General features: G+C 37.3%; 1 long non-coding RNA gene and 1 other non-coding gene across 2 annotated transcripts in view; both read left to right on the plus strand.

Annotated features, from left to right (window-relative positions):
• LOC128105724 (uncharacterized) overlaps positions 1–12036 on the plus strand; it is a 36522-nt gene extending 24486 nt beyond the window's left edge. Inside the window, exons 4-5 of the long non-coding RNA XR_008216465.1 lie at positions 10573–10681; positions 10824–12036. This is a non-coding gene — a long non-coding RNA (uncharacterized LOC128105724). The remainder of the gene's footprint in view (positions 1–10572; positions 10682–10823) is intronic.
• Positions 12037–12263: 227 nt separating this feature from the next.
• Positions 12264–12367, plus strand: LOC128106760 (U6 spliceosomal RNA). The gene has a single exon (XR_008216820.1). It is a non-coding gene; the product is annotated as a U6 spliceosomal RNA (small nuclear RNA).
• Positions 12368–19615: the final 7248 nt, after the last annotated feature.

The raw sequence follows: 19615 nt of genomic DNA on the forward strand, positions 1-19615 counted from the left end.
TTGAGCCCTATTTTGATAAAATTTCCAATTTAACAAGACATTTCTTTAAGATATTACTACGAGCAGTAATTTTTAGACTTTGGATAAAAAAAATTTTGTTCTAGTCCTTCTTTACACAGAAGAAAACTATTTACTAATGAGTTTTGGAATTCCACAAGTTTTTAGGGGAAGTACTGCTTTTGTTTTTATCAGAGGAGAAATCTGAGACTAATGGGTTTTAATTGCTTTTCTAAAAATACAGATGGCTTTCTCCCTCCAAATACCATCACCTCTGAATATTACACAGATTCTTTTAAATTAATCAAAAATGAGTTCATTCAGTCAATATCAAATGGAATTTTAGGTAGTCAGCATGGAGAGAGTACAGAAAATAAAAATTTCCAGTGTCCTGGGTCTTCAATACTAGTGGAGAAAAGGGGTGAACCATAACATGGATCAGTAGCTATTGTAAATCATGAGATAAGCTGGAGATCATTGCTTAAAGGTAAACAAATTGCCAGGATATTCTGAAGTATGGATCTCCCTCTGTTAATCTTTTTCCATCTTGTTTTAGTTCTAAACTCTCTATTATAAAATCTAGAAGCTCTAGTTCACTGTAGTCTTCCTCTAATATTTTTGCCTGTTGCTTTATTTTCTCCTCCTCCTCTTTGACTTTGTTTTGCACTATGTAGCCCAGGTTGGCCTGGAACTCAGAAGCTTCATGCCTCAGCCTTCTCAGCACCGATTGCGTTTGTGTCTGAAATTTTCCTCCAGTCTTAAATTTCATGTCACCTTTTCATCATCTTACAAATATTTTTCAACCATAGTATAAAACTTTTACTCTTTATTTATAAATGTAAAAGCTGAAATTTGGTCATTTTCACTCCCTTCATCACCTTCCCGCATTTCATTGCCTTTCCTACTGAAATCTTTCCTCTAAACAAACCCTCTCTTACTTTAAAAAATATTTTATTTATTTTTTATTTTATGTGTATGAGTTTTTGCCTGCATGTATGTATGTGTACATGAACATACAATAACCACAGAAGCCAGAAGAAGGAGTTGGATCCCCTGGAACTGGAGTTCCAGATGCTAAGAACTGCAGGGGGCTGTTGGAAATGGCAGCCAGGTCCTCTGCAGGAGTAACCAGAGCTTTTAACTGCTGAGTCATCCATCTCTCCAGTCTCTCATTTTACACTGAGTGCCTCTTTGCCTTAATCAATTGAGATTAGTAGTTAGATTAGTAGTCTCTCAATGCACCTGCAACTTACTGACTGGAGTAGAATGTGGCTGGTGAGCTCCAGGGATCTGCCTGCCTCTGCCTCTCCAGTGCTGTATTAAAAGGATGTGCTACTTTGCCTGACTTTGTTTTTCTAAACAGATGCTTGGGATTCAAACTCAGGGCCTCACACTTGTACAGCAAGCAGTTTACTGACTCCGCCATATCTCTACACAAAACAAGTAATGCTTTTGCAACAATTCTCTATGTACTCCAGATCTAGTCATTTGTAGAATCCACATTTCCATACTTCAGTTTTTGTTTTTTTTCTTACATGTTGAACTTTTCTGTTTTCTTATACTTGGGTAGAAACATTTCTGCTTAGTCTCCGAGTCTAAGAACAGTCGGAATTAGACTCCATCTGCACAGAAGGCCGACACACTCTTTAGCCCCAAAGCTTTGGAAGTCTAAAGGGCAAATCTGAGGGTTGGGTTATTGGCCTTGGGAAAATCGTATTTATTCATTTCTTCCTTCATTGCCTTGAGCTGGGTATTTTTGTTCCTCCAACTTTCTCTTTTTGTATGGAGTAAATTGGAAGAAGGAGAAGAAGCATTAGCAGCTCATCAAGTTAGCTGGGACTCTGAAGCTCATGGAATATGGGAACAACCAGAAACTTTGGCAGAATGCTTTTTCTGGTGCATTTGCTTTAAAAATGAGCATTTGCCCAGAGGAAATTTGTGATAATGACATAGAAGTAATAACAACCAGAGTCGATTGTTCAAATGGTCTATTTGATGAGAGATTTAAGGGAGGAGAATGAAGAAGGCAATGCATTGGGTCCTTAGTCCTGACCCGTGAGAGAGAGGCTGGCACAGTTCCTTCCACAGCTACAATACCAATCTCTGCATAATGGATGCACAGAGTGTGCCTTCTTCAGATAAGTGCATTTTTGTGCAGGACTATGTTAATTATTAGTCATTCAAATCCCAAAGGAGAAATTTCCCTGAGTGTAAACTTTGGAAAGTCCAACTAATTTCCCATCGTTTTTTTTCAGGAAAAGTAATAAATAGGTAAAGTTGAAGAATTTTGTAGTGGGCCCTATTGTGTATTTTAAATTGACATTTCATTGTACTTTTTTTCAATCATTTGTAGTTTCTAATCTGGTCATACAAATATTCATCCATTCATTTTACTCTTTGAAAGGTCTCACATATCAATGACTTCCAAAATACTTCAATATCTGTGGCACTGACAGAGGTCAATATTTTGGGCACATTTAAATGTAAAATTAATGTAGAAGGCAATTCATAGATCTTAAGTATAAAAACACTTTTTGGATTTTTTACTTTCTCAGTGCAGTTCAAGCCCTTATTGAAATATAGACCATCACAAAATTCTGTGGATTTATCAGTTAATTCCTGCATTTGTGATCTAAGGGCTGAAGTTGCTCCTGAGATATTCATCACACTTTCTTTCTTTGTTTTAAATCTCTAATATGAGAATCTGCCATTTTTGTACTGTTGTGTTAGATATCTCTCATGCAGTGTAGTTTAATATTCACCCATGTTGTGTGTCTCTCAATAACTTGCTGTTTAAATTGCTAAACAATATTCTATGAACATACCACATTGACTATGTTCTATTTGTGTGTACCTGACAATTTTTTATCATTTGGATGCAGTGAATAAATCTAAAGTCCAATCCTGTAATATTTTTGGTAAGCATTTTTGCATATTTGCTCATGAGGGAGATTAACCTGTAACTGTCTTTTAAAGTCTTTGTCAACTAGGATTGCACTCGCCTTACTGCTAAGCCAGTAGTCATTCTGCTTCTCTATATGTTTTTTTAAGGTTTTTTTCTCACATACTCGACTGAGTGTAATCAAATCTATCAAGACTGCTAGCTTTCTTTGGGGAAAAGCTTTTGATAGTTGCTTGAGTTTATTTATCAGGCATAAGATGATTCACATCTTCATTATTTTATGCCCCTTTGAGAAAACTGCCCTACCCCCTCCCAGACCCTTGCTTCCAGGTCTTTCCTGCTTTATATATGTTCTTTAATCTATTGGGTCAAGTTATTTGTTTTATTGATTTCCCTTTTACATTACTGTTTTTGTACATTTTTAGTAATTGTTATATAGAAAATACATATACTTGCTTATTTTTCATAATGAGACTAGGATTAATATTGTATCATTTTACATGGACTTAATAAAACTTGTCTGTATACTGGGCGTGTATGTGTGTGTGTGTGTGTGTGTGTGTGTGTGTGTGTGTGTGCACATACCCCTTTCCTCCCACATCTTAATCTCCTTGTCAACATCTATTTTGCTTGTATATACTACATAAACCACAAGAGACATTGGATAATTGTGCTTTGAGCACTCACAAGAATTTTACAGAAATACAGAGAAAAAAAATGAGAGTCACTTATCTTTAACACACATTTTTACCTTCAATGAACTTCCTCCTTTGGAGGATAGACTTTTCAGCAATTCTTGTTTCTCCTCAGCCTTGGAGCTTCCTTCCACAATTCTCTTCCTTTATGTCTGCTTGTAACTTACTTTCCCTACACTTTTCATCCAAGATTGTAGTTTTACTAATGTTTGAATACAAAAGATGTGGTTGATGTTTTTTTGTTTTGTTTTGTTTTTATTGTTGCTGGTGTCGTTTTCTTTTAACACCTTCATGACATTGGGCCAGTATTTTATGATCCTCAGCTTCTAATGATAGAATGATTTTTTTTTTTTTTTTTTTTTTTTTTTTTTTTTTTAGCATTTCCACACTATGTAGAATTGGGGCTTTTGGGTCACTTTCAATGCTTTTTTTTTCCTTTGGTTTTGTGCAGTTGTCTGTTACGCCTACAACTCTAGTTTCTTCATTTCTTTCTGTTTGCTGATTTTAGAAGTTTGTATAACTTCGATTGTGCTTCTTTTTCCCATTTTGAAAAAGTTGTCATTGTCTTTGAAATCTGTTCTGTTTACTCCCCTGTTTCTTCTGAGGCTTCAATAAAATGCTCAAAAAAGGTCTCTAGGTTATTGCTGAGGCCAGCAAACACAACTGATTTTGTTGCTGCTTCTCGTGTGACAGAGCCTTTTAGTGCAGACTGACTTTAAACTCCCTGTGAATCTGAGGATAACCATGTGCGTTAGATCTTCCTGCCTCCAACTCCAGAGTGCTGGGATGTAGCAGTGAGCCATCAGCCCTGACTGTGTGGTTCCATATTGTGTGCAGCACTACAAATGCCAGTTAAGATTTATTAGTGTCATTCATTTGTTTTTTTTTGTTTGTTTCATGTTTAATTCCATCCATGTTTCTGCAGTCTGTCTCAAGTGTGTCGACTCAGGGATCAGCCAGTGTCTGCACTGTTTGCACAATCCCCTTCTGTCAGGCTACTCTCTCCTCTCTCTCCTTCACTCTCCAACAGCTCCAACTCTGACTCCCTAGACTCTACCCACCTCTACAGGACAAATACTGTGGTTCATTATGTCCTCAGGCCAAAATCCATACAATTCAAGATCTAACTCATGGAAGTCACATTTCTAGTTTATTTTTTACTGAAAATCTGTGTACATTTTCATTTGTTTTCTCTTACTTTTGTCCCTTTTTTTTGCTTTATCTTTTATTTTTCACAATCTGTCTACTTTTACTGACTTTGTTTGAAGTTGGCTTTTTGTTTTGTTTTTGCATTAACTAACACTGAATCTGATATATTTCAGACTACCGTTCTGATAGAATTTACCTCTCAGGAACCAGGACCCATTTCAAGTAATTTTTATCTTACATGCCAGTATTTTTTTTTAAGATACCATGAACTTCAATAAATTTCTAACAATTTTATTGAGATGCAATTACAGATCATAAAGTTTGCCTTTTAAGAAGGTATGATTCAGCATAGTGACAAGTTATACAACAATAAGCTGTGCTAGGTTTTCTGTGATAATTACCATTGCTAATTTTTCATCACCCTAAAAGGCAACTCTCTTCCTTAACAATTATTGCCTCTAACTCCTAGAGATCTTTAACTAGTTCTTGGTTATATGGGGTTGCCTGTCTTAAATATTTTATGAGGATGAAACAGTAGGCTATGATCTTCTGTAACAGGCCCCTTCCATTTGGTACAACGTTTTCAAAGTTCATCTGTGTTGTCTGTGCATTAGCACTTTCTTTTTTTGCTAAATGGTTCTCCTTTGTATAGATATACCATAGTTTGTAGTCTTGTTCTTTAGCTCATGATGAACATGTAAATTGATCTAGGTTTTTTGTTGTTGTTGCTGATAGGAATGATGCCATTATAATTTATATGATGTGGACAAATATTTTCATGTCTCTTGTTTTATAGCTAGGGGTGGAGAGGTAGAATCATATCATATGTTAACTCTGGGTTTAATGTTTGGAAGGTTTCATTGTTTGACATACTCACCAGCAACATAGTATAGTTCCATTTTCCCATGTTTTTTGCAATACCTTTTTAAAATTTTTGCTATTTAGTGTGTAAGAAGGATCTCTCATTGTGCTTTTAATTTGTATTTTCTCTAAAGACTAAGGATGAGAATATTCATATGCCTAGTGGCCATTTACATATTTTCTTTAGAGAAATTTCCACTAATTCATTGGTTTATTTTTAAATTGTGGTAATTTTCACTTGATTATTAAATTGCAAGAGTTTGCTTTATAACCTAGATATACACTCTTATCCGAGCTCTCACTTGACACTTTTCTAACATTCTGCAGGCTGTCTTTGCACTATATTGTTGATATGTTTTATAGGAGCAAAGTGGTTTTAGAACATTTTGATGAAGTCCAATTTATCATTTACAAATACACTTTTAGTGTCTTATTTAAACGCATTACCTGGCCCGAGGACAGTAAAGGCTCAGTCTGTTTTCTTCTAAGGATTTTAAAGTTCAAATCTTATATTTTGGATGGCAACCCAGTTTGATTTGATTTGTGTATATGATCTAAGATTGGAAATTGAGGGTTTTTTTCTTTTTTTTTTTTTTTTTTTTTTTTGGCATGAAGGTATCTAGTTCTTCCAGTACAATTTCTTGACAAGATTACACAGAATCTCAGGTCTCACCTGACATGGATAAGAATAGACAGGACTTAAGATTTTTCTTAACATTTACACAGCTTTGCCCATGCAGGTGACTGTCTGGGTTTCCCAGGAATATGTTAGAACTGCACAAACTCCTCTATGAAGGACCCAGAATTTTCTTTTTAATTTTGGGGCTTTGTGATTATTTCAAGTGACCTGAACACCCTAAACAGATAAGATGTTCATCAATTTCCCTTTAACTCTCTTGTGAGGAGGGATATACAGATGCCGAGATGTACAATTTGTTTTACTCCTTCGTATTTAAGTCATCACATAAAGGCTCTGAGGATAGGCCTTTTCCAAGTGACTCCAAGGCAGTTCTGATGATGACAGTTCTACAGGAATAGGGCTTTGGGGGAAATTCCAAATGCTCTCCACCTTCCAATGGCTTCTCCCTCACTGTGTTTCATATTTAGCAACCCGTCAAAACCTCTTGGCTTTCAGCACTTTAGTGATAGGAAGAATGAGGCAGGACTAGAGCCAAGCTTAAATGTTACAAAGTTGAGTGACACTATTGAAAGTCAACCAAATTTCTTGAATAAACCCTTTCTAGATACTAGGAGCATTTGGTTAGTTTCTAGAGCACTTAAAAAGATGACTTTGACAACTGCTTAGCAGTGTTCTTGTTAATTTTAGGAATAAGATGGAGTTTTGGCAAACCTTACTTCACCAATACTACCTTCCAATAAATTGAATAGTTATTTAATTTGTAAATATGTTTAATCCTTATAATATAGATTCAATATAATAATATTGAAGTCTGTCATAAAACATTTGAAAATAGAAACTTAAAAGAAATGTGCTGCAAGATAAATGTAAATAAAATTTCTAGTTTTTCCCCATCCTATTTCAATTGATCATCTTCCTAAGATCTTCAGAAATTTGGGGAATTTCTGTCAAATTTTACTTCATAGTGATTGAGATTACAAAATGATATATCAGCACTGATAAGCTTTATTGATATAAATTCTGATAATAACTGTAGCTATTGGTGTATATTATAAGAATACAAATTGAAGTTTTCAAACATGAGAGCCATTGATACAATCTGTGTTTTTAAATTAAAGAGAGAAATAAACACAATAATTCCCAAATGTTTGGCCCTTGCAAGGCAGAGTAGAAATCGGCAAAATAAATTTGTGGATAAAATCCAGTCTGTTGGAAGCCCCATCTTGCCATGCCCATTTTTATTTTTTAAATTTCCCTCTTAAAGATAAAGCTGTTAGTTCAGCTGACAGAGACACAGGAGCTGTTGGCCATTTAGGCTTTCTCAAACCTTGAGATACCTTCAGTATCATTAAGTATGCTTGCAAATCAGGAGAGGATACAACAGTGTGATTAGCATATTGATTCTCTCTGTCTTTTCCCTGTGAATGCCTGTGGTTCAGTGCTCTCCCTATCCAGTCTTCCTGTTTTACTAACAGTCACTTCCTCTTCACCCTCCTTTACATGCAAAGGAAAGTCTCATCATTAATTAGTACTTATTATTCCTTAGGATATTTAACAATATCCTTTGTAGTTTCCTTAAAACTTACCCTCCTCTTTGTAAATATTTCCACTCTTCAACTCTCTTAAATTATATTCATTTAGTATGTCAGTTTCTTTTCCATTAGAAAGCTAATTATTATCTCAAGATAGTCTAATTTTTTTCCCCTCATGTGGGAATCTCACAGTGCTTCCTAGGCTGTCTTAAAGTGGCGAACACAAGCAATCCTCCTGTCTCAGATTCCTGAGTCATCAGTGTTATCAGTATTTGCCCATGTTCAGTTTCTGCCCCTCCATTCTTAGATCTATACTTCCATCCATATTGAACTCTCTTCTTCAAAAATATTCTCTCTCAGTTCATGAAATTATATAACTTAACAATTCTGCCTTTTGTCTTGAAATTGAGGTATTGATAAAATCATAACTAGTTCCAAGCTAAGAATAATGCTTGCAGAGACTAACTGGAGCCATCCTGGTTGGTTGATCTTTGTGTGTATGTGTATGGTTCTCACCAGCAGTGTTTGTGGACAGTTTCAGTCCTCACGCTCTTGTCTGTTCTTTAATTTCTATACACTCTGACTCCCTGAAGAGTCCAAGTTCACAACAAATATAGGATTTGACCAATTACAAATATGTAGTTTCTCTCTATGTAGCAGCCTTAGATTCTTGGAAGAAAGACATTTTCAAATACAATTGCTAAATAAGAGATTAATAGAGGATCTGGGCTTCTCCATATTGTGCTCTGTTTTGGGAGCATCCTGCGGCACTCTTGTGTTGCTTTTGAAACTCTGGCCTCTTTCCTCATGGTCACACCTGTTGACACCAAGGTACATTTAAATACTGAAAAGAGATCTTCTTGACCCTCCTGTTAAATCACATTGCATCACAGCTGTCATTCTGAGCTAGAGAACAAAGATCAACTTGAAGACTGTGACAGACCATGTCTCCTTGACAGTACAGCATGCTATGTAAACTATTTGTCTGCATAATATACACACTTCTTCTCTTTCAAAAGTTCTTTGCATCTTGATTAGGAATGAACATAAGTAGGCTTTTCAAGATTGTCCTATGGATAATTGGCTCATAATTGCTTTTTATGGGATTGCTCGTCAGAAATCTGTCATTAAATCTTCTCTAGAGAGCACAATGCAAGCCATCAGAAATAAACTGTTGTTATTATTGTATGCATATGAAGATATGTACTTATTTGTATAATTACCTCAACCCTAAGTATGCTATTTTCATGAAGCAAAGTCAACTTTAGATCGAATATCTCTTTATAGAAAGGATATTGATTTGAGAATGGAAAGAAAATAACAGATTTCCATTATCAATTTCGGGCCTTAAACTCTTTGATTATATGGAGAATAGTTATGAAATGGTGCATGCTCATTTTATGACTTGTGTTTCCTTAAAAGATTGGGGGCATATTAGTAAACACACTGAAGGAAAAGGTCTATAAACCCCAAGTAAATATGGATCATTAGTACTCACTAGTGATTTAATGATTCCTTTGCCCTTCTAGCTGGAACAAAAATTATTGCTCCAAAAATATAAACAGAGCTGGGATGAAAACTCAGCCAGGAAAGTATAAGCATGGGGACCTGAGCTTGATTCCCTGAAATCACATAACAAAGCTGAGGACTGATGGGGATGTCTTTCTGTATGCTGTCAATGTGTTGCTATGATTGATTGATAAATAAAATGCTAATTGGCCAGTAGCCAGGCAGGAAGTATAGCATAGGCAGGATAAGCAGAGAGGAGAATTCTGGGAAGTGGAAGGCTGAGTTAGGAGACACTGCCAGATACTGCTGCCACCATGAGAAACGAGATGTAAAAGTACTGGTAAGTCACAAGTCACGTGGAAACTTACAGATTAATAGAAATGGGTTAATTTAAGATATAAGAACATTTAGCAAGAAGCCTGCCACAGCCATACAGTTTGTAAACAATGTGTTTATTTGGATCTGAGCAGCTGCAGGCCCAAGTGGGACTGGAGAAAACTCCAGCTACAGGGGACAATGACATACATTTGAAACCAGAGAGCTGAGGAAGGGGAGAGAGCAAATCTCTGGAGTTTGCTAGCTGCCAGTATACTTGAATCAGTGAGTCCCAGGCCAATGAGAACAAAATGGATGATATATGTGGAAATGACCAGAGGCTTACTCACCATTGGTCTCCATATCCATGCACAAGGCACATCCAGAAGTGTACACACACATACACACACACACACACACACACACACACCCACACACACACACACAGATGAGAGAGAGAGAGAGAGAGAGAGAGAGAGAGAGAGAGAGAGAGAGAGAGAGAGAGAAATGAAATGGTGAGTCTAGAATGTCTCTTCTAAACTTAAGCTGCTATAAGTAATGATAATGTTGATCTTACTAATGATAATATTTACTAAAACACTCATGATAGCCAAAGCATCTAGATTATGACCACTCTGTATGTTATGGAGTCTTCTAAGAACTTTTTGCTTAATTTTCAGAGCAAATCTGTGAGTGACTTACTATCTTTACTTCTGTTTCATAGAGGAAGAAGTAGAGGCAAGTAAATTTAACCAACTTTCTCACAATCACAAGGCTCGTTGTGGGGATTATAGGTCTTGTGCTTAGAAGAAGAGAATTACATACATGAAGAAAAATAAAGAGGTGCTGTTCTGGGTAAAAGAGCAAATATTTCATTGTATATTTATATAACATGGTGATCTGTTACATAGCCTGCTTTTTGGCTAGGACATTGACTATCATCCTTTTAAGAAATGCCACTATGCTTTCCAGAGAGGATTCCTAATACTTACATTGCACCAGGAAATGCTTTGTTGCCTTGACTGGATGTTTTCAGCATCTCTACATCTTCAAAACCGAGATAATTTTAGTCATACACAAGGTGAGTTGTTGATCAGAAATTTGAGAATATATATATTTTTAATTTCCTTGGAGGAAAGCCCTACTATAAAAACAAATTGGGGATGTTATAATGACAAGTGTGTGAGTGTACATTAATTTCCCCCTTATGTTCTTATTGCCAGCAGATGGAGGCTGAAATTGAATTGCTGCTGACTGTTGTCCCCTGTTATGGCCTGTGGAGATATGACAATTGAGGAAGAACTTAAAAGAATGCCAAGTAACAGAGCATGAAGAAGAGGGTGTGACTGGTGCCGAAGACATTTTATGGCTGATGGTATTTGGCAAGAAAAAAATATGCATCCTTGACTGTATCTTTGCAAAATAATTCCACCATCAACCATGCCTCAACACCTGTAATTTATTTGTCCCATAATTTATTCATTTTTCCAAATCACAGTGTTCTTATATTAACCATCTTCACGTTTCCACTTACAAAAGACTAAATAATTACACCACCTTGGAAGAAATTTCTTTATTTCAGAGGGAATTTGGGTGCAGAAGACTGAGTCCATAGATATCCAATGTCTTGTCTGACTTACTTTGAAATTCTTTGGGGGCTTGTTCTGGGTTGTGCATGCTACTAGCTCAAGTCTTGCCCTTAACAGAGAGTCTGTAGCCTTCTGCAAGATTCTTGAAGGAATTTAGGACTTCAGAAAGCTTACAAATTCCTGTTTTGGATCTTTGGTTTATGGGGCAGTGTAACTATGCATGTTTACTTTATCGATTGAGACAGAGCATTTAATGCAAATAAGAACGACAGAGTGGTAGAGAAAACAGCTTGGAGGACATTATTACCTTTCCCAATCCTCATTTCTTGTCATGAATTATTAATCATGAGGTAGCACCTCATCTGATGCTTTGAAAACTCTCCCCCTGGTAAGAACAGGCTAATTGAATTGGAGGAAGTGGAGCAGGAAAAACTAAACGTGGATGTTGATGGTTACACCAAAAGCAATTATCCACCCTTCAGCCTTCTCCACCTGTTGGAAAACCCAAGGCTCGCTAATTCTTGTGCCATGAGGGAAGAAATGGAAAAGAAGAGGAAAATGTTAAAGCAATGCATTCCAGTACATCTTTCTTGAGAGTAATTCATTTGACTAAGAGGTGTATGGGGGCATTAGAAGGAGTAGGGGTATGGGAAGAGGTCTGACACACCAGAGATAAGAATACAAACCAGTCCAATCCCCATCAGTGCTGCTTGGTAAAGCAACAAAAGCCTTAATTTAGGTAATAACTTTACCCAGCAACTCTCCCATGAGGAGATTTATCTTGGCAGTTTATATATGTGTAAATATTTGAAATAATTCATATGCATAATAAAATATGAAACCATCACTAGAGTGTGATAGTCATTTTATAAAAATTATATTTTTGATACTTTTTATCAAAAGAAAACTTATAAACCAATAGATATGAGTAGAGAACATAAAATAATACCACATTCATGAGGAATGTAACACTAAGGGTTTAGGGGACACATGCCTTAAGTCACATCTATATATGATATAAACAATGAGAAACAACATGAAGTGATATATATTGTAATAAAAATGGTCACTGCAGTGCTCACTTTGGTAGCACATATACTAAAATTGGAATGAAGAGAAGATTAGCACGGTTCCTGCACAAGGATGACATGCAAATTCGTGAAGCTTTCCATATTTTTAATGACCACTGTAAATGGTGCAATAACAGGTTTTCTCATCTGTCTGTTTTATTAATTTTCACTATTTTCCCTATAAAAAAGCAAATGCTATTTTGCCATTAAATACACTAACAAAACTTTTAACAACATCTTTCTTTTGAAATTACACTCTCCAAGTCCACATGATCAGCTATATCAGCAAGTGTCTGATGCTTGCCAACCCGTAGCTCAGACTCTGGCAGACAGAAGTAGCCAAAGGTTTCCTTCTACCATCACACAGCAAGCTAAGGGTCTCGTGGGCAATTTTTCTGGGACTGAGCCCTTTCCTTACCTATGTCACAAGTCAAGTCAAGAGAATTTGAGCTAAATTAAATTGAATATACACAGACACTTAAGAAAAAAACAGCTTGGCTTGGCCTGGGAGGAGGGGACTGGACCTGCCTGGACTGAGTCTACCAGGTTGATCTCAGTCCTCCTCGGGGGGGGGGGGGGGAGGCTTTGCCCTGGATGAGGTGGGAATGGGGGGTGGGCTGGGGGGAAGTTGAGGGGGGCGGGAGTGGGGAGAACAAGGGAATCCGTGGCTGATATGTAGAACTGAATTGTACTGCAAAATAAAAAAAAAAGAAAAGAAAAAAACAAAGTAGGTCAGACCCTGGCAAAACATTGTACTTCCTGCCTCTGACATTCCTTACCTTCCTAAAGATAGCCACCTTACCCTGGTTGTGGAGTTATATGCATTGAACAGGACTAATCTGTTTGTCTTGGGGTGATGCAAACTCATAGAGTCTTGGGCTCTATTGTATTTCTGCACTTAGCACAACCTTCCATCCCCAGCTGTTGAATGAACAGTTCAAGAAATGCAGAAATGAAGATGATGGGGGAAAGGCCAACTCAGCCACCTGGCTTTCATCCTGAACTAAACTGAAGGAAACCCAAGACTAGGTGGCAGATATTTCCTCAAAAGTAACCAGAGGGGAATAAGCATTCCTGGGATGAAGACTCTGAAAATCAGACATGTAGGGGTTTGGAGGAACTGAGATGAATGCAGGACTTCTGGAAAAATAGCTGAAGCTAGAGAGCAAAGGCAGAATCTTTGCAGTTATGTTCTGCTATCAGAGTCACAGTACTGTGGGGAAGGAGGAACAAAGGTTGTTTAGTTTGCAGAGAAGTGGATTCCTGAATGAGCGACAATTAAATCTGCTGGAGGATTGGAAGGAGACATGGCATACGGGATGATTTTAGCCACATAAACAGGAATGGGCGTATGCAATGATTTCTATTCAAGGCCCCTGGCTTCCTGGACTAAGCTGATTATTATTAAGCATTTATGTGGCATTTCATATGTACAAGTACTTTACAATCATTTATTATTTATTCCTCACAACGTGAGAAAGCCACAAATCAAGGGCAGGGATAAAGTTAATACAATTTTATTAAACAAGAGGGGTGTGCCTATCAGCAGGATCAGCTACAGCCAGAGAGTGTGACCTCACAGGAGAGAAACAACGTGACAGTGACAATTACTTTTTTTTTTTTACCCTTTTGTGTTGCAATTTACACTTTTAATCAGCAGTAAGTCAGGTGACCCTGCACACCTGGGAGAACTCCTGGGAGCTTGGCAACCTGGTGTGCCAACTCAAGGGAGAAGCTGTCATTTCTGTCACCAGTGACTTCCTTCCCCCCTCCCTCTGTCCTTTTCTTCCCATGCCTTCTCACATCTGTTTCTGTTTCTTCTCGCCATTCCTCCTTCTACCCTTAATGTAGCCCATGTCTCCTTTTCTTTTGATCTCTTTCTCTCTCAGGCCTGTCTTTTTTCTATCCTGTGTCCCATTTGACTTCACTCTTACTCTCCTGTCCCCCTGCCTTCCCGTTTCTGTCTCTGATTCTCACATAGACAGATAGACAGGCATGCACACAATCACACACACTCAAACCCTCACGGTTGCACACACACACTCGTGGACATACACACACACACACACACACACACACACACACACGGAAAAAAGCAGAATCTAATTGCTAAATTAGGCAGAAGGTCACTTCCGCTGTGAGCAGCCCTCTGCATGGCCTTCTTCTGAGACCTGACACATGGAAAATTCTAACTTGATTTGTACGGGGAGAATAATGCCCGTGTTAATCTAAGCTGTTTGGAAGGTCATTTAAAAACCATTCCAGGTTGTTTTACTCCCACTGCTAGTGTTCTCCAGGCACTTCTCATAAATGCTAATGAATTATTCACCTTGATAGTGTAGACAAACACAGACTGGTGATGTTATTTGGAAATCATTCAAATTGACTAATTAGTTATTTCCTTTAGATTTTATTTAACAAAGAAAAAGGGTCTAAGATATTTGGTGAATCATACATCATTACATTCCTAAAAACGTAATAGTTCATCTTAATTTGTGGAAGGACTGGCCTAATTAAGAAAAAAAGAAAAACAAAACTCATATAGTTTGTAATGTTTAAAAATTGTGTCTAAGCTTACTACATTCCCAGGAGAATTTCATTAAACAGTGAACAAAATTATCTTAGCTGAAGGTTTCATTCCTTAGTTTTGAGGGTTGCATTGGAATCATTGGCTATTAGCAAGGAAATCAGGAACAAATAATAATACCCTGAACCCTCCCCTCCCAAATCTCTTTAATGTATGTATTTGTTCATGACCAGCTACTGTAGAGTAGTTATACTGTTATGAATGCTGAGTAGAGAATAGAACAGAAAAGACCCATGCTTCTTAGAAATTCTAGTAGGGATATTTTACACAGAGAAAAATATTTATTAGATTAGATGGGTAGCTAGATAAATGAAAGTTAGATATGTGATATTGGGTGGATAGATGATAGATAGATAGATAGATAGATAGATAGATAGATAGATAGATAGACAGATGTTATGATAGATACAAATGATAGGTAGGTAGATATAGTTGAAAATAATAGCTATACAATAAATAGATGCATAGATACATAGATGATAGGTCAGATAGAGATGATGGAAATAGATGATTGAAGATAAGTAGGCAGGTAGACATAGTAAGAGCAATAGATAATAGATAAATAGATAATAGTTATAGACAGATATCAATAGATTGTTGATAAAGAAGTTAAGTGAATTTTTAATGATGATAGATGCTAGGTAGAAAATAAAAAATTAATTGTGTACATTGGAGCATTTGGGGAATAATTTTAAATAGAAAGACAGGAAAACCCTTTAGAGAAGGTGTCAGAGCAGAGACTATCATACTGAAGTGTGAAGTTTCCAATGAGTCAGATAAACGAGATGTAAGAGCCTGAAGATGGGAGCAAGCTCACTGGGCTGGAATTCTGTGCACACCTTAGCCTTCTGAGTGAACTGGTGGTGGAGGAAAGGACAACGTGGCCAGGGACAATGCTATACTTTCTGCCTTTGCCTTGTCAGTCTTTAGAACAAACAACATGAGATTTACATCCTAGTAGCTGAGTTAATTACAATTCTCAATGACTGATAAGATGAGCATGATTTTGTCAAATTCTGACCAATGTATCTCTTCATGGTACTAATTTGATTTTCACCCCAATTCTCTTATTCAGGTCATAAACATGAGTCTCCACAATATTGATGAAGACAAAATTCAGAGACAAAAAAAGTAAAGTTCTTGGCTCTTCAATTCAGTAAACAGCAAAGAATAACTAAGATAAACTATTGCAAACACACTCTTTGATTTCCTCCCCTGAGATGGTAATGCAATCTTCTGAGTGTGATAAGTAGATTCTGCACATACTAAACAAGAAAGGGGCAATGGGTCTTGACATGACTGTTGGTGTCTTTGGTGCTATGGTCACTGGAAGCTTTCTTTTTCTTGGTATCTTAAGAGATGAGAGTCTGTCTAGATCAAACTGGTCCCATATCAGCTTGTTCTGGAACGTTGCATGGTTTTTCCTAAGAGATGGGAACAAACACATAAGCACCTCAGATAGACCACCAAAGACAAACCAAAGAAACGATCACTATTTATTGGGGTTACTTACTGGCACATAGGTGAGAGGTTACTTACAGGAATATGGATGACCCCCAAACAGCTGGATCACTACAAAGTGTGTATCCTTAGAGCTCCTTGAACAACATTTGGTCAGCTCCACCTGACAGTCCTCTCTCCCCAGCAACTTTTGACTGTTTTGTAACTTTGGGGAGGAGACATGAGTTTTGAGTGCTTTCTGAGCCTTGTACAATGTGTTGACTTCATTGGCTTCATGAACTTTCTTCCTTGGAGGAAATGTTCCAATTTGGAAGAAACAGCAACACAACATGAGATTACCAGTTGTTCATGTTATTAATGTCAGTTAGTTTAGTTAGTTAGTTAGTTAGTTTGTTTGTTTTTTGTCACCTTGACCCAAGTCAGAATTATCTTGGAAGAGGAAACCTCAATTGGGAAAATACTTCCATCCGACTGGCCTGTAGGCAATTCTATAGAGCATTTTCTTGATTAACCATTGATGTGAGAGGGCCCAGCCCAATAGCAAAATTGTCACTTTCTGAAAAGTGGTCTTGTGCTGTATAAGGAAGCAAGCTGAGCAAGCCATTAAGAGCAAGCCAGTAAGCAACATTCCTCCATGGCCCCTGCTTCAGTTTCTGCCTCCAGGTTCCTGACTTGAGTTCCTGCCCTGAATTTCTTTCATGTTGAGTTTTAGGTGTTAAGATGAGATAAACCTTTCCTCCTCAAGTTGTTTTTGGTCAGAATGTCTTATCACAAACTAAGGTATCAGCCAACCACCCGAGAATAATTCACCTAGACTAAGCTCAAAAGACATTTTGGAGTCATATGAGAATGGGTCTTGAGAGCAGTGTTGAATGATATATTAAGTCTCTGATTCTAAGAAATATCCCAAAATATCAGAGATCAAGTCAGTGCTGAAGATCTCCTTCCTCTCTTTTTGACTCCTCTTTCCCTTCCTTATTTTTCTACTGAATTCTAAGGTTATAATGAAACATTGGGCCCATGATGGAAAAAAAGTGTCTAGGTCAAGTTGTCCTATCTGAGTGTCTAGTTTCCTTAGAGTCACCTCAGCCGTGTCTCTCTAGAAATGGATTTTTAGTCTTTCTTCATGCTCTTAGATTTGGAGATGAAAGGCTCCTCTTTCCTGTAGGTTACTGCTTCGACTACATTCTCACTCAGTTCTCTACATCTGATCACCTGGATAACTGGGGTTTTTTTTTTCATGTTGTATCACACTATTGAACACTGGTATAACCTCTTAAAACATCACATACTGATGGTCACGTAAGAATTTATGAGAAGCTGAGTAATAGATGAAGTGTAGGAAAGGTGGATAAATCACAATGTGCTATGATCTGCTTATAAAAGAAATGTCAGTTTCTTTGTTCTTAAATGCCTTAATTATTAGCAACTCTAGAAAGCATCTCCTGTCCTTTCAGTCTAGTTTCATCCATTGAGCGGGTGAAGACACTCTTCCCTCTGCTTTACACCTTTCCTCAGTCTTGCTTTTCCTTTGATTTCATGGGCAGAATTATTTCCTTTCCTCACACCAAACCCAAAAGAGAGTTTTCACAAAAGATGCTGATGTCAAGCCCACCTACACAAGGAAGAAGACCACAACCATGAATTGGAGCCAAATTAAAGCAAGCTTTGTTCCTGTTACACCAGAACTGGCTGGTAGCTACACCGTGGTGATACAACTGTGCCCTGCACTTATTACAAGTTCATATCCTGTTATGCATGCTAATAGCCATCACAGCTGTGTCAACGGGAGGTACCAAACTTGTGGTTTTTACCTTTACAAATCCCCTGCTCACTCAGCTTGGGCCTCCAGACTGGTAGTCACAAGTGTACCCCAGGCCAGGTCTATGTAGCTCAGCAAAAACTTGAAATTCATAGTTTGTCCTGGCCTCCTTTTCTTGGATGAGAACAGTCTGGCTACAACATCTTTCTTCCCTAAGAGTTTCCATAACCAAGAGTTTTGCTTTCTTCTTTTTCCTGCATAGTAAGTTTATTAGTGACCATCTCTGAATCCTCTCTCTCTCTTTCTCTCTCTCTCTCTCTCTCTCTCTCTCTCTCTCTCTCTCTCTCTCTCTCTCTCTCTCTCTCTCTCTCCCTCTTTCCACATCATGAACCTGAGAGTCAAATCCTGTGTGAGTAAAAATGTGTGTGCTCCCACACATAGAGCCAAAACTGGCTTCTCCTCAGTCGTTTGGTGGAAATCCTGGAAAAAAATGTTTTTCAACCTAAATAGCCAGAGTTTTAAAATATTATGGCATTTAATTCATTGATCACTTCTGTAATGTGGGAATCTCACAGATAACATGAAGAGGAGACTGGTGTCATTTTTCTCCTTGCTCTTACCCTACTGCTCCAAAGAGAATTTCTATGTGGTGACCCTGAGGAATTGTTTTACCCATCTTCCTTAAAACCAGTAATGGATTTTTCCTGGAAAATGAAATTGACTGAGTCAAGGTATATTTCAAAGTCTGAGAAAGTATGGTTAAGGCTAGTGTGGATCTCTGGATAGGTTTTAAGAATATTGTACTATGATAAAAAAAAAATTATGGGAAAAAAAGAACAGATAAATCAAACCCTGCAATTTCATGAAATAATTTAAACTGTGAAATGCCATAGCACTAGCAAGCTCACTTTCTTAATAAGTAAAAAAAAAAGATATATACTCTACTCATATTTGACCTTCTGATTTCTGCTGCATACAAACTCTCTGATGTAAAGTAGACAGAAATACATACTGGAGAATCTTTGTCCCTATTTTCAAGATTTGAATCTTCTGATTGTATGTAATTCTCTATGACTATTACTACACATAAGTATAGTTAAAATTGAATGAATGTACGGACACTATATATATATATATATACATACATATATACACTTTGATACAGATGTACACATATATATGCACATACACATACATGCACAGCAATTTGAATTTGCAAGCCAGAGCATACACTGACTTCATTCTGTAGCACAAGCACATGTATAAAATATAGCTGAAAGACCTTATGCTGCTGAAGTAGAGGAAGGTATTTCACAGATTCCAGAAGAGGAAAATAGAACCTTCGTAGGCCTGCACCTTCCCTCTTATGTCAACTTCTCACAAATGTCAACTATCAAAGCAGAGGAAATTGTACATATCTATACAGAACAAATAATCCACAAGAGTTTTATAAATAACTGTATACCACAGTCATCAAAATGTACTTCTACATTTACTTTGAAATCCCATTCACTCTAACAAACTTGTGAAGAGGCACTGGTTACTA

This window comes from Peromyscus californicus, unplaced genomic scaffold (assembly GCF_007827085.1).
Source record: "Peromyscus californicus insignis strain IS unplaced genomic scaffold, ASM782708v3 Scaffold_9__1_contigs__length_137607984, whole genome shotgun sequence".
NCBI lineage: Eukaryota > Metazoa > Chordata > Mammalia > Rodentia > Cricetidae > Peromyscus > Peromyscus californicus.